We start from the raw sequence: 13,584 nt of genomic DNA on the forward strand, positions 1-13,584 counted from the left end.
CACTTCTGTCTGTATATTTTCAAAAGCATACGAATGTGGTAGCCTCTCGTGTTGCCTTTTATCGCTGTCAAAAACAACCACATCAATCTTATCGCGCTTGGGCTGCTGAACTTCACGGCCTCAGTAGAAAGTGTCAATTTGTTACTGAAGTTCACAAAGACTCCTACGCCGATTCCATGGTACGGGATGCTATTATCCAGTTGGCGCCCGACAAAGAAGTTAGGCAACGTGCCCTTCAGTTGGCAAATCCGACTCTAGATGAAGTCCTATCCATCGCGCAGTTGGTTGAAATTTCTCGCGGTGCTGGGGCGCAAATAGAGGAAATAAAACCTCTTTGCGGCGTGTCCCCGCTGGCCGGCGTGGCTGCAGTATGTTCCCAAGCGCGGCCTCGGCCTAACCGTAAACAAACCTCTAAGAAACTGCAGCAAAAACCCCGGGAACTTCCTTCATGTCCATGGTGTTTTACGAAACATTCATGAGAGGATTGTCCACAACATTGGGCCGTGTGTCACAACTGCAAAAAGAAGGGTCATGTGTCATCCGTTTGCAAATCTGACCACATACATGGTGTTCATGAACATGACACTGATTGCGTGTTGTCTGTCAATTGTACTTCTTCCCTTTCAGGGAAGTTATTCGTCACTGTCCAAATACTTGGTCGAGATGTTCGCATGCAGGTGGATACTGGTTCTGCTGCCACTATCATCAATTCTCAGACGTATCTTCAATTGGGTTCTCCAACCCTATCACCTGTCACTAGGCACTTACAGATGTACAATAAACAGAAGATTTCTGTCTTGGGACAATTTGATGCTGAGGTATCTTACAAATCCGTTGTTCACACTGTTCCCATATTCCTGGTCGACCATAGTAACACAGAGAATCTTTTTTGTTTCGATGCCTTTCGCGTTTTTTGGCTCTCCATAGATGACTTTGTCAATATTGTCTATGATGCCATTCCTTATGCTCAATTGGATTCCTTGTCGACGACATTTTCATCCCTTTTTTCTCCTGGGTTAGGTCGTGCAAATGATTTTGAAGCTCATACCACACTCAAAACCACTGCTCGGCCTAAGTTTTTTCGGGCTCGGCCCATTCCTATGGCCCTTCGTCATCGGGTCAGACGGGAGCTGGATCGTCTCACTGTTGGGGTCTTGCTTCCTGTCTCTTCAAGTGAGTGGTCCTCTCCTGTCATTGTCGTTGCTAAGCCTAAAGGTGATATTCGTCTCTGTGGCGATTTCAAAGCCACTGTAAATGCTCAATGCCTCATCGACACTTACCCTATGCCCAGACCTGAAGAATTGTTCACTAAAATTGCTGGAGGCCAGTATTTTTCTAAACTTGACCTGTCAGAAGCTTATCATCAACTCCCTCTCAACATTGCTTCCCGGCTGTTCCTGGTACTTAACACGCCTTTCGGCCTCTATCAATACCAACGATTGGCATTCAGGGTTGCCAGCGCCCCTGCTCCCTTTCAGCCCTTCTTGGAACAATTATTGCTCCCTGTCCCTGGGTGTATAAATTAAATGGACTACATTGTTGTCACTGGCTCCACCACTGAAGAACATCTTCAGAATCTCCGCCAACTTTTTCATGTCTTACAGACTGCCAGTCTTAAGTGTATCCTTCAGAAATCAAAATTTTTTCAAGCATCTATCACGTACTTGGGGTTTCAAATCTCTCGGGATGGTATTCGTCCGCTTCAGCAAACTGTCGCTGCGATCGATGCCCTTCCTCACCCTACATCTGTTAAGGAGCTGCAGGTCTTTTTGGGGAAAATAGCATACTATCACAGGTTTTTACCGTCTGCTGCTTCAGTGGCTCAGTCGTTGCATCGCCTGTTGCATAAAAACGTGCCTTTTCACTGGTCCGCGTCATGAGATGCGGCTTTCCAGAAATTGAAGACTATGCTGAAACAGGCCCCGTGCCTGGCTACTTATCGACCTGGCCGACATCTTGTTCTTGCCACGGACCCCTCTCAATAAGGGTTCCGGTGCAGTCCTTGCGCACCGTTTTTCTGACGGCTCTGAATGACCCATTGCTTATGCCTCCAAAAAGCTCAAGGATGCCCAACAAAAGTATTCTCAAATTGAAAAATAAGCTTTGGCCATTATTTATGCTCTTCATAAGTTTGGAGTTTTTCTCTATGGATCCAAATTTCATCTTGTTACGGATCACAAACCACTTGTTTTCTTGTTCCATCCATCAACGTCGTTTCCCGACAAGGCTGCACATCGCCTCCTGCGTTGGGCTCTTTACTTGTTTCAATTATGAGATTCATTTCCGGCCGACGGCTCAACATGCGAATGTTGATGCACTGTCTCGCCTTCCCATGGGTCCTGATCTGGCATTCGATAGGGACGAACTTTTGTGTTTCCACCTGGATGTTGCCGAGCAGCAGGTTGTGGATGGGTTCCCCACCACCGGCTACTACGTGTTCTGACCCTACCCTCTCCCGGATTTTATGCTGTATTCAGAAGCGTTGGCCAGATCGTCCGCCCGCTAAGACTTCTGATCTGTTACAGAACTATTACGCTTTGCATTACCGCCTCACAACTAGGGATGGTGTTATCCTCCTTTCCACCGAAAATGCTTCGCCGCATGTGGTGGTACCTGCGTCTTTGCGTGCTTTGGTATTGCGCCTCCTTCACCAAGGGCACTGGGGTGTCTCTCGCACAAAATCTCTGGCGTGCCATCATCATGTGTACTGGCCCGGCATCGACTCTGAAATCGCACACATGGTCGCTGCCTGCGGCCCTTGTGCGTCACTGGCCGCCGCCCCGAAGTCATCTTTGTCACCATGGCCTTTGCCTGAGAAGCATATTCATGCTGACTTCGCGGGATCTTTATTAGGTGCTTATTGGCTACACATAACTGATGCCTACTCTAACTTTCCTTTCATTGTCCGTTGCACATCGGCTACCACCGTGGCAACCACAAATGCTCTAGCTCGCATTTTCTCTTTGGAAGGCCTTCCATCTACTCTTGTTACTGATAATGGTAGGCAATTTGCCTATTCCGAATTTGCGGATTTTTGTGCCCGTCTCGGCATCATGCACGTCACGGCCCTGCCGTTCCATCCTCCACAGTCAAACGGTGAGGCTGAACGACTGGTCCGCACATTTAAGGCTCCGACGAGGAAACTCCTGACCTCTTCTGCTGGTGATGATGCGCTTCTCCAATTTCTGGCTTCTTACCGTTTCACCCCCATGGGCGACCACAGCCCGGCTGAGCTCTTACATGGCCAACGGCCCTGCACACTACTTCATCTTCTGCGGCCTTCCACCTCACGACCGCGGGTGCCTTCGCTTGGCCGGTTCACCGCCGGCGACCTTGTATGGGTACGGGGATATGGCAGGCAGCCAAAATGGAGTCCTGGCCGCATCTTATGACACCGTGGCCGACACCTGTATGAAATCCAGATGGACACGGGTGTTGCAGTGCGTCATTCGGACCAGCTTCAGCCTCGGGTGCCGGCACGCCTGTTCCGAATGCCGCTACACCACCTTCGGCTCTACCTGATGCTCGGTATCTTGGCATCTCTCATTACTCACAATGCAGCCCTCTCACAATCATATCGGTGCCAGCACAAGAACGGGTGCCACCAGGAGACGTGCCCATGCACGAACCAGATGACCATCATCTGTGGGAGCAACTCTACTCGCCTCCTCCTCCTACGGACACCGACATATCGCCCATGTCTCCTGTTATAACAACCGGACTTGCTGCAGTGGGCAGATTGGTGCACGGGGCCCCAGCAGATTCGACCCCTACGCCTCCTGTCATCTCGACCCGTTATCATCAGGGACACTTCCGTCCGTACGGGAAGCCGCCTCCTCGAGACTTTATGGCCAGTCAAACAACGCCTATGGATGTTAGCCATCTACAGGCCACCTCCATCAAGACCAGTGTAAACAATTCAAAGGGGGGGGAAAAGTGTTGTGACTTGCCAACCTTTCAAAGTGCCGCTGCACAGTTACGCGCGTCTTATACATGCGGCGCTGTCTGCCAGCCATGCAGCAGCAGCGCCACCTAAGTGGGCAGCCAGCCAGCCAGCAACCGCTAGACTTGGACTCAGTGCTGATTTGATTGTTACTGTGTACACATGTCCACTTGCTCTGTGACTTACATGTGTTGTGTTGTTTTTGAAATATGTGTATTCAACTTTACGTTATAACACCTTCAACGAAATATAGATGGCCTCTTCGCCTCAATGATACAGGATCCATTTCACCATGGTATGAATTATTACAATCATTTTTTCAGGTTCCTGACATGAAAACTATCTTTACAACATTTCCAGTTCCCAGATTTCCATCAGAACATGTGTTATGATACCAATTGAAGTTGTCCTGCAAGTCTGAAACGTTGATAAAATCATGTGCGGGTACACATTACACAATCATAGGTTTCTTCTTCTGACATTTTTCACGACCTCTTCCCATTCCTTAGGCAAGACCATGTACTAACAATAATTCTGTACATATTTCTCAACGACATCAATATTTCAATCAGAAGGCAATGTCGTATGCTACACTTGGAGAGGTGTATGTGAGAGAGAGAGAGAGAGAGAGAGAGAGAGAGAGAGAGAGAGAGAGAGAGAGAGAGAGAGAGAGAGTTTTGAACGTACAATCGCTTCAGAGTTTCAACCATGCTGCAACAATGGCCCAGTCCTCAGTTTGGTGTCTACAGTTGTCAGATATTGTTATCAACTTCTCTCCATGAATGTCATGCAACTCTAACAGCTTCAGTAAACAACTGCAAATTTATCATCTCAGAAAATCAGGTTTTCTACCAGCAAACCGCATTGTGCTTGCACAATTTTTTGATAGTGTAACTCGCAGTCTTCATTAGGTGCTCCCTGAGGTTGAATCCAGTGTGTAAAACATCCAGTATCTATGACTATGTGGGGCTACACGCTTACTCACTGGCATCCACGGATGTGAGCCATGTGCTCCCTCCGTGGTAAGTGTCACTTAGTAGCAGAACCCATAGTGTTTTCTAGCGGTAGCTGTTCTGACAGCTGTGCTGGTACTCCTTGATTGTTGTCAATTAATAATTTTGCCATCTGATGTTCTGTTTCACCTCCAAGTTGTACTGGACGTTCAAATCATCTGACTGGGGTTAAGTTTTCCTGTGGACTATATTGTACTATCACTCAGCCATGTCAGTGGTCCATCCAAAGTCTGCGCTGGCTAGGGGCACCTACCCGATTATTTTATGAGCCACTGGTACTCAAATTGTAGTTCAGTAATGACCGTCCTCAGACACTTTATTTGCTGTCTAAGTACCACCATCTGTGCACCCTGTGCTGGTTGTGCTGAGTTATTTGCTCTATGAGCATTTCCAAAGTTATTTCTCAAGGGGTTTGGCTGTTGCCTTCATTGCATCTTTAGGAGTTTGAGTGCCAGATTCAATGCAGAACTAAACTGATAACCCACGTCACAATTGATAAGATTCTGTGTTGCCTTTATTTCAACTGATTCGTTAATAATGCTGTCCCAGTATCTGGGTCTCTGTACCAGAATCTTGATACCATTATAATTCATTGAATGATTTAGTTCCAAACAATGTTCCGTGATAGCTGACTTGGAAGCCTGTTTGAGTCTGGTGTGCTGCTTGTGTCCTTACACCTGATGTCAATAGTCCTGGTGGTCTGACTGATATACAACCCGGTGGGCAGAAAAACTCAATCTTATATTTGATAATTCTACTGGTTTTGGCAGATAATAGTCTGGCATATGGGAAGAAAACAACCTTCTTTGCTCTTTCTTTTATTTCTACTCACCGCTCTGGTGGAGAAGCACGGTTTCGTGCCTTCTGAATATCTCGGGAAAAATATCTGTTTCGGTAGAAAACAGACTGCAGATGTTCTACATCCGTCATCAATGTGTCTGGATCTGATAAGAGTTCGTACCCAATGAGCCAGATTTTCAAGTACTCTGTTCTTTTGCACCACATGCTGGCACCTACTGGCTTGCAGGTACAGATCTGTGGGATTCGGTTTTCGGTAAATAATATGGCCAACACATCTACGAGCAGTTGTCCCTCCTTCTCCATTTCCACTGTGAATTTTATGTTAGGGTGGTGTGAGTTTAGATGTTAAATGGAAACAATGTGCTTTTCCTGCTGTGGGGCTAAATAACAAAGGTGTCATCCACGTTTCAGTCAATCTGGGGCCAATGTAAGTGCTTCATCTTCAGATCTCTCCATAAAGAGGTTTGCCACCACTGGTAAGAGCTGGCTGTCCACTGGCAACTCTTCTGTTTGCTTGTATAATTGAACAACATACAGGAAGTACATTGAAATAGAAAGGGCCTGAACAAGTCCAAGAGAGCCCTGCCGGTAGCGATTCACTCAGTGGTACCAAAGTAAACAAGGAAACCGTGTTGAAGCTCACCATAATGTCAGAATCACTCAGTGGTACCAAAGTAAACAATGAAACCATGTTGAAGCTCACCATAATGTCAGAATCAGTGATGTGTAGTTGCTTCAGACGGTGCAGGAAACCTTCAAAGTTGCGAATGTGTTGTGAACATTTGCCCACATATGACGAGAGCATTTTCTTCATTGCTAACTATCGGATACAGTTGAACTTCTTCATTGTGCACCTTGGGCAGTCCACAAAGCCCTGATCTTCCTGTCCACCTTGTTGATGGAGTTGCTTTCTTTTGGTCTCTATGATGGGTCATTCAGAAGTTGTTGAACTTTGTTGTCTTAGTCTTAGTTCTGTAGAATGATGATACGGTTCCCCTTATCTACAGGTAACACCACAATGCCATCCCCTTCTCGGAGCTGTCAGAGAGCCAGCTTCTTATCACCTGCTTTGTTAGATCTAGGCAGCTTGGTCTCAGTGAGTGCCCGACATGTCTCCTGTCGGACTTCTTCGGCTTTACTTGGAGATGGTTTGAAAGCCACCTGCTTGATCGCACTGATGAAGCCACGACAGGGTCATTTCCAGGGGTCACCGCAAAGTTGGGGCCCTCACTAAGTATCTTCAAATGTGGTCTCGTTGAGTGGCTTTTCACTAAAGGTGACAATTGTACAAATATTCTTTTTTCTGCTTTGCCCTGTTGTCGAGACGATCAAACTCAGCTAGGTGACAGGCTGCCAGTTTCTTCTCCATCCGTTCTGCTAGAGATCACCAAGTGCCACCCACTCAGTCCCAGCCTCGGCTGGTTAAGGTGGTGGCAATAGGAAGGAAGGTGTAAGGACAGTAATTCCGTGGACGTGACATCTAAACAGTGGCACCTGTCATATATTCTCTCCCTCTCTAATGCTCAGCTCACCCTGTGTTCAATCCTGTTGGCTGCTCTGGCATTTATGTGATGCCTACTCCCTGTGAACACAGGAATAATGTCCTCTTCCTGCCATCTCAGCAGGAAACTAAAGAAGTCAGCACCCTCCCTTTCCTTTGTAACAGATTATACAGCCTTCTGATATTCAGATACATTTCTTCCCCTTATAGTCTTCTATGTTGTTGTTTATGCTTTCCTGGCAAGTTGCTACAATCTTGGAAAATTGGGTTTTCTACTGGGAATCCCCATCGTACTTGTGCTGCCCGAGGCTGAATCCAGTGCAGAACAGGTGCAGTATTTATGTTTATGTGGGGCTATGTGCTCCGTCATTGGTCTGTGCTGTGACAGGCACTCCGTTGAAGGTTCGTGCCGTCAGTAGCAGCAACCGTAGCGTTCTCCTGCAGAAGCTGTTCAGACTACTGTGCACATACTTTCTGGCAGTCGTCAGTTAGTAATTTTGTCACCTGATGTTCTGTTCCACCTCCAAGTTGTACTGAGCATTCAATCTCCTGATTACCATCATTTAAACTTTCCTGTGGACTATGCCATTGTATTACCATAGCCGGCTGCATCAGGTGCTTCATCTGAGACCCACACCCGCTAGGGGTGCTGCCTGATTATTTTATGCCCGTTAGTGTTCAAATAGCTGTTTGCTCTTGAAATGACTGTCCTCAGGTAGGTCATTTGCTATCTGAAGTACCACCATATGTGCACCTTGTGTTGGTTGTGCTGTGTTATTTGCTCTGTAAGCACTTCTAACGTTGCTTCCCCTGGAGTTTGGATGTTGCCTCCATTGCGTCTCTAGGAGATCAAGAGCCAGATTCCAGGCAGAACTAAGCTGATATCCTGAGTCGCAGTTGATAAGATTCCGTGTGGCTTTTATTTTGATGGCTTCTTTAATAACGCTATTCCAGTATCTTGGTACCTGTGTCAGAATCTTGGCATCATTGTAATTCATTGAATGATTTAGTTCTGAACGATGTTCCACCGTAGCTGACTTGGAAGCCCATTCGAGTCTGCTGTGATGTTGGTGCTCCTCGTACCTGATGGCAATGGTCGTGGTGCTTTGATCGATATGACATATCACTCTGACATGGTATGTGGTAAAATACCCAGTTTCTGTAGGCCCAGATCATCCTTTACGCTCCATAACAGAGCCTTAATCTTGATTGGTGGGCAGAAAATTCTGAAGAAGAATTCTGCTGATTTTGGCAGACATCAGTCCGGCAAATGGGAAAAGCAACCTTCTTTGCTTATTCTTGTACTTCTATTGACCCCTCTGGCAGGGAAGCAGGACACAGTGCCTTCTGAATATCTGTGGAAGAATACCTGTTTCTGTAGAACAGCACAACCTAAACAGGGCGCACAGACAGTGATACTTAATACAGCAAATCATGTACCTGTGCAGTTTCCTGCTGAGATGCCAAGAAGTGGATATTATTCCTGTATTTGAGAGGATTAAACATAATGTAAATTCCAAAGCAATCAACATGTTTAAAAGCCAGGCAAGCCAAGCATTAGTAAGGGACGGAATATGTGAAGGATCCCACCATTTAGATGTCATTCTCAATTCAATTAATTTTACCAATAGCCATATACTTTAGGTTATTTTATTTTGAACACAACCAGTTTCAGCAATTCATGTTGCCATCTTCAGGCCCCATACGCTTTTTTCGAATCAAATAAAAAAAAACGTATGGGGCCTGAAGATGGCAAAACGAATTGCCAAAACTGGTTGTGTTCGAAATAAAATAAAATAACCTAAAGTATATGGATGTTGGAAAAGCTTATTGAACCGAGAAGTATGTACCACCCAATGTCCCCTTGCCATAATGGAGCGACAGAGAATTTAGGTGTCACATCCACGGAATTGCTATCTCTACACCTGTCTGTTGCCACTGTCTTAATGCACACAGTAGTCTCAAAAGCTACAGCTAGAAAATACTATGGTCCTTGCTGCTGATGGATGAGTACCTTGGGCGGAGCACCTAGCCCCATTTAGACATAAATTGTGGATTCATTCCATGTTGGATTCAGGCTCTGGAAGCACCTGATGAAGATTGCAAGTTATGCAATCAAAAAACTGTGCAAGTAAAATGCAGATTATTGTCAGTACACCCAATTTTCCAAGATAATAACACCTGCTGGAAAAGCATAAAGACCTACACCTGCAAATTTCATCTGCTCCTCTGCCAACAGCTCCTTCATCTCACACATTGAAATATCCTTGTTTTTCTGAACAAAACTGGATTCTAATACTGTAACAAAAAAGTATCTTTTTATAGGAATCAGGACTGGTTGATGTTTGTGAGTAGGTAGGGCTTGTTGCAAAACAAACACAATGACATAAAAACTTTCACCTTTTTCTGACTCTTCTGTAGCAAGCGTAATAGTGTCATGTCCTGCTTTCACTTTGTGCTGGTGCAACTCAAGTTGATCATATAAGAATTTATTAAAATTTTCATCTTTCTCCTTTTTTGCCTTTCCTATTTTTATATTAAGGCAAACACACACGCTGCAAATGTGCGATTAACAATTTGTCAATGATATGTTGTGCTCTCCTACAAAAATCTGTCGATATTTATCACTGGAAAAAGGATTTCTGTACTTGTGTACATTCTTCTTCATTTTTATCATAACAACTTTCTATTGTGTACTCCATTCTCCTGAATCTCCTGTTTGGACTGTCAACTCTCTTGTAATGACTGGTATATGTTGGCACCCTATCTATAAAACTACTGGCACGTTCAGCATCTGCACTTTAATTCTATCTTGGATGATGCCGATGTTTTCCCCTTCTCATTTACTGAGGGAGTTTTACAGCCTTCTTTTATTTTTGGGGTGCTAAGTATTCCATATGACTTCTACTTTTTTGGAGTTCATGAATATTCAAGGTGGTAGTCTTACAAATCACAATGCATGTTCCGCTAGATGACACGAGCAGTACATCATGGTTGTACTCCGTCTTGATGGATACTCTGTTTCTGTTTTTCTCTTCATTTTGGTTACTTGTATGCAACCATGAACGTAGGCATTCTGCAATTCATAGTTTCCCATACTTCAAAACTTCTGAAAACTATAATATTCTCTCTTCCTCATTGAATAACTGAAAACACCTTTTCCTGCAATTACAGTTAGGACTGAGTTCACATATCTTACTCTCATTTCTAAATGTAAGCTAAACCTCTGTTGCGAGCATCCTAATGTTTCTGTTGCTGTTCCATACTCCTCTTCCCTTTTCTACCCTGGTTCTGTACTCCTTTCTCAGGAACAGCAAAATCCTGTAGGCCCAATGTAATTATTTAATAAACAAGAAAAAGTTGTGCTTCAAAAACCTGCATTAAACCACATTTAGAATTAAAATTATCATTACAATTTTTTTAACGAAGTTTATTCAAAAATATACTTGAAACTTAAGACATATACAAACATATGCGTCAGGAATATTAAAGCACATAACTTTCAATTTTAGTTCTCTGCACTGATCCTTAGTATCTATGACATGTTAACTACAGCACATATGTTGTCTGGATGCGAAAGCAAATTTGAGGTTAGTGACACATCTTACCTCATTACCTTTGTTAACACCACTGTTATAGCTTTCATTTTCTGTGTCTTGATAATCTGGGCCTTTATCAGTCATCAAACTCATACTCATGGTTTAACAGCTGTTCTAACATTGCAGTTTTACATTCATCTTCCCTCCAAACTCAAACTTCCTCCTGGTTGCCACTTAGTTGGAAATTCCATGTCATACCTGCAACAGTTTCTATTTACCAGGAAACAAGCTTTTTTCTTCTGCTACCTGTAGAGATTTCTGAAAACTAGCACATGCATTTAACTCCGAATGCAATATGCTACATCATATGTTGCGTAATTTATTTTTGCCCAAAATGTCAGTTATTGTGTTCTACACAAGAGACCCTAAAATTGTACAGTTAGGTGGAATTTACATTCTTAAGTTCCAATTATTTAGAAGGAGTGAATAAGGAGGTATTAATCTACATTGTTTTTAAATATTGGGGATTTGCTGCCTGAAGCTCACTGGCAACCTGCACTTGACTATATGACCCCATTATAAATGAATCCTAGAGAGAGAGAGAGAGAGAGAGAGAGAGATGGAAATTACTTCTACTTCTATCATTGCGGTTGTGAATTGCCAAGCTCGCCCTAGATTCACTGTTGTTATAAGCCACAAATATCATTGGGAAGCATACGTAGTGAGTGGCATGGATGCATGAGAATAACTGGCTCCCGGGAGAGTCTTCTGCAAGATGTTAGGTTATTTACTTTAAACAATATTCATTTGGCATACCTTTGTAGAAAATACTTTTTTTCACATTAGCTTCAATATCAAACAAGATTAAACCATAGGCCAGAACTGAGTGAAAGTCATGTCTGCAGATGAGCACACTGAGAGAGTTTTCCGAGACTAATGCTGGCAGAATTGACATTTTTTGTTAATTATTTCACAAGGTGGGTCCACCACAGTATCTATCTGTGTACCCAGGAACTTCACAGAGGAAGCCTCAGCCAGTGTGAGCCCATCGATCTCTACTTCTGGTACTTGTATTTATTTTGAATTGTACAATATGAAATTTACGAAACTAAAGGTAAATGTCAGGGACCTTCATAAATAATGCACATTAATTTTTTTACTTTCCCCTCATAACTCAGTACCATCCGGGACTGGAGCAACTGAATTACATTCTCCGCCAAGGTTTCATTTACCTCTCATTGTGCCCTGAAATGAGAAATGTCCTACCCACTATCCTTCCCACCCCTCCTACCGTGGTATTCCGCCGTCCACCGAACCTACACAATATACTCGTCCATCCTTACACAACTCCTGCTCCCAATCCCTTACCTCATGGCTCATACACCTGTAATAGACCTAGATGCAAGACCTGTCCCGTACATCCTCCTACCACCACCTACTCCAGTCCGGTCACTAACATTACCTATCCCATCAAAGGCTGGGCTACCTGTGAAACCAGTCATGTGATCTACAAGCAAAGCTGCAACCACTGTGCTGCATTCTATGGAGGCGTGACAACCAACAAGCTGTCTGTCCACACGACTGGCCAACGACAAACTGTGGCCAAAAAACAAGTGGACCACCCTGTAGCTGAACACGCTGCCAAACATGATACCCCTCATCTCAATGACTGCTTCACAGCCTGTGCCATATGGATCCTTCCCACCAACACCAGCTTTTCTGAATTGTGCAGGTGGGAACTTTCCCTGCAATACATCCTACGTTTCCGTAACCCTCCTGGCCTCAACCTTCGTTAGTCACTGTCCTCACCCATCCAGCCCCCTCCCTGTTCCCATTCCAGCACTACACAGCCGTCATTTCACCGCCACACCCAGTCTTTTAATTTCTTTCATTTTTATTTCTCTCCTTTCCACTACTTATCCCCTCCCCCTCCGCACCTTCTCTCTTACCCTCCGTCTAAACTGCAACACTTCACTGTCCGCCACTCCCACCATACTATCCCTCCCCCTCCCCGCCCCAGCCTCCTCCTTACCCCCACCCAGTCGCCACTCCCATCATGCACTGGTGCTGCTGCTCGCAGGGTAGTTTCAGCTCTCTGAGACTGCAGATGTGTGTGCAACTTGTGCTTGCGTGAGTGTGCGTGTGTGTATGTGTGTCTACTGCTGACAAAAGCCTTAATGGCTGAAAGCTATGTTTGTGTGAATCTTTTTATTGTGCCTATCGTGGCTCAGCATCTTCGTTATATGGTGAGTAGCAACTTTCCTTCTCTCGTATTGTTAATTTTTTTACTTGTATGTTTATATTTCTTTCAATATCTCTTTACAGTACTTCAATATAGTCTATCTGCTTCTCTATGACTGAATCCCAATGTCTTGAAAGCTCCTATTACTCCATCCAGTACACCACTTCTGTTCATCTGCCAAATGGCTCAGGTAATGACAGCTCTTCCAGACAAAGATAACAATGTCCATGCATAGAATTTTTTTCCAACCTCGGGAACAAGTTGAAGTCTGGTGAACTCATCTCCGGGCTGTAGGGAGGATGTGGTAACACTTCCCATCCATATTTGTGCCATGTTTGGGCTACAATGTTGCCAATATGCATGGTAGCATTGTCATGGACAATGAGTGGCCCATCCTCTAGCAACTGAAGTCAGGTTTTGTTATGTTACACTGCTGTGACACTTGGTCCAGTTGGGACTCTTTGTCATGATGATTCATTTGTGATAAGCAAAAATCATCATTTGCTTGAGCGCGTTCAAATTTTTTTGGAGGTGGAGAATCTGAA

The 13,584-nt window shown here is 44.4% G+C and overlaps 1 protein-coding gene across 2 annotated transcripts in view; it reads right to left on the reverse strand.

Moving 5' to 3' along the window:
• The window catches only part of LOC124550870, a 163,834-nt gene that overhangs the window by 91,610 nt on the left and 58,640 nt on the right, over positions 1-13,584 (reverse strand). The window lies entirely within an intron of this gene.

This window comes from Schistocerca americana, chromosome 9, assembly GCF_021461395.2.
Source record: "Schistocerca americana isolate TAMUIC-IGC-003095 chromosome 9, iqSchAmer2.1, whole genome shotgun sequence".
Taxonomy (NCBI): Eukaryota; Metazoa; Arthropoda; class Insecta; order Orthoptera; family Acrididae; genus Schistocerca; species Schistocerca americana.